We start from the raw sequence: 3010 nt of genomic DNA, 5'->3' as shown, positions 1-3010 counted from the left end.
TTAAGTGCTCCAATCAAAAGATATAGGGTGGCTGAGAGGGTAAGAAAACAAAACTCTAACATATGCTGCCTACAAAAGACTCACTTTCAATCAAAAGACACACACACTGAAAGAAAAGGGATGGGAAAAGTATTCCATAAATATGGAAATAAACAAACAGAAAGGCTGGGGTAGCAATACTTATCCAAGACAAAATAAGCTTTAAACAAAAGCTGTAACAACAGACAAAGGAGGACCCCACAATTCCACTTCTGGATATTTATTCAAAGAAACCCAAAACACTACTTTGAAGGTACATGTGCACCTATATGTTCATTGCAGCAATATTTATAATAGCTAAGATATGGAAGTATCCTGAGTGTGCATCAGTGGATGAATGAATAAAGAATATATATAATGTAATATTACTCAACCATAAAAAAGAATGAAATCTTGCCATCTGCAACTACATAGATGGACATAGAGAGTATTGTGCTGAGCAGAGTCAAGTCAGACAGAGAAAGACAAATGTCTAATGATTTCACTTATATGTGGAATCTAGAGAACAGGATAAATGAACAAACAAAACAGAAAAAAACTCATAGATAAAGAGAGAATTTTGATTTTGTCAGATTGGAAGGGTGGGAGGATGGATGAAAGGGAGAAGTGTTAAGAGGTACAACATAGTATTTACAAAATCGTCATGGGCTGTAGAGTATAGCATGGAGAATATAGCCAGTGGTATTATAATAACTATGTATGTTGTCAGATGGGTACTGGGTTTTGGGGGGCTTTTACTTGGTAAGTTATATAAATGTCTAATCATTGTGTTGTACATAAGAAACTAATATAATATTGTATGTCAACTAAAATTGAAAAAATTGTTAGATAAAAGAAAATGACTTCAGTCCTCATAACTATTGTTAAAGGATTTTTTTTGAAAACAGTAATACCTGGAGGCTCTTTAATCACTGTGTTTGCCCACTGAAGATCCAACCTCCACACTGAAAAATAATTGCAAAAATACTTATGCAATAAACTGATGAAAAAAAGATAAAATTGAAAGAATGGATAAATATAGTCAATGAAAAATGAAACTAAATGGTAGCTATATTAATATCAAATAAAATACACTTTAAAACAGAAAAAAAATGTTACTAGAGATAAAGAGCAACATTTCATAATGATAAAGCCTCAATATACCAGGAAGATATAGCAATTATAAACATGTATAGACCTAATTACAGAACACCAAAATATGGGAACTAAATACTAACAGATATAAAAGTGAAGAAGACAATACAATTAAAGTAGTTGGAGAGTTTTATACCCCAGTTTGAATAGTGAAGAGAAAACTAGGCAGAAAATCAATAAGGATATAGAAGACTTGAGCAATCCTATAAACCTATCAAATCTAATGGATAGCTACAGAATATTCCATCCAACAATAGCAGAAAGCACACTTTTTTCCAAGTAGACATAGAGAATTCTATATGGTAGACTACATTTTAAGTCATAAAACAAACTTCAATAAGTTTAAAAAAATAAAGGTAATACAAAGTATGTTCTTCAATACAATTGAGTAAATTAAAAATTAATAAGATGAAATATCGGAAACTCACAAATATGTGGAAATTAAACAAACACTTCTGAATGAATCAAAAAAATCAAAAAAGAAATCATAAGTATTTTGAGATGAATAAAAATGAAAACATAACAAAACTTATGGAAAATAGTTTAAATAGTGCTTAAAGTAAATTTGTATCCTTAAATGCCTATAATAAGAAAGGAGAAATATCTCAAATGAATAATCTAACCTCTCACTGCAAGAGAGAAAGCAGAGAAACTGCAAAAATAAAAGCAAACTATACCTAAAGCAAGAGGAAGGAAGGAACTAATAAATATTATAATAGAGGTAAATGAAATTAAGAAGAGAAAAATGGTAGAGAAAATTAACTAAACCAAAAGATGATTCTTTGGAAAGATCAACAAAAATTGACTAGCCTTTAGGTAGATTAACTATTAAAAAAAAAAAGAGAAAAGTTTTAAATTACTAAAATAAAAAATGTAAATGAAAACACTACTGATTTTACAGAAATAAAAAGAATTACAAGAGAGTACTATAAACAATTGTAAACCAACACATTCAATAACCTAGATGAAATGGACAAATTCCTAGAAACATACAATCTAAGAATGAATGATAAAGAAATAAAATAACTGAACAATACCTATGACAAATAAAGTGTTTGTATCAGGAATTAAAAACCTCCCAACCAAGAAATACCCAGGATTAGATGGCTTCACTGGTGAATTCTATCAAACTTTTAAAAAAGAATTAACACCCATTTTTCTCAAGCTCTTCCACACAGTAGAAGATAAAACTTCCTACCTCATCCCATTAGGCAAGAATTACACTATTACTTAGCTATACAAAGACATTCTAAGAAAAACATATTCTTTCAAAAATATATATAAAATTCTTCAACAATATACTTGCAAACTCAATCCAGCAGCATATGAAAAGGATTGTACACCATGACCAAGTGGGATGTGTCATTGGAATGAAAGGGAGTTCAACATACAGTTTAAAAGAACTTAAGTTACTTCATCCACATTATCGCCAACACTTGGCATGTCATACTTTTCAATTTTAGTCATTCTAATGGATGTGTAGTGGTATCTCATAGTGTTTTTAATTTGCATATCCAAAATGACTAATGCTGTTGAATATCTTTTGTAGGTTATTTTCCGTCCATATATCTTCTTTGATGAATAATCTGTTCAAATCTTTTGCACTTTTTTTCCTTATTATCAAGTCCCAAGAGTTCTCATATTCTGGACACAAGACTTTCATTTGATACATATGCTTTGCAAATATTTTCTCTCAGTCTGTGGGTTTTGGGTTTTATGTTTACGTCTATGGTTCTTTTGAGTTTATTTGGGCAAATTGTTTGAGTTACTAATTGAAGTTATTTTTTGTTTGGAGGTGTTTTTGCATATGGATATCAAATTGTTTTAGCCCTATTTA

Source organism: Pteropus alecto, unplaced genomic scaffold, assembly GCF_000325575.1.
Source record: "Pteropus alecto unplaced genomic scaffold, ASM32557v1 scaffold182, whole genome shotgun sequence".
Taxonomy (NCBI): Eukaryota; Metazoa; Chordata; class Mammalia; order Chiroptera; family Pteropodidae; genus Pteropus; species Pteropus alecto.
This window is presented reverse-complemented; position numbering follows the sequence as displayed.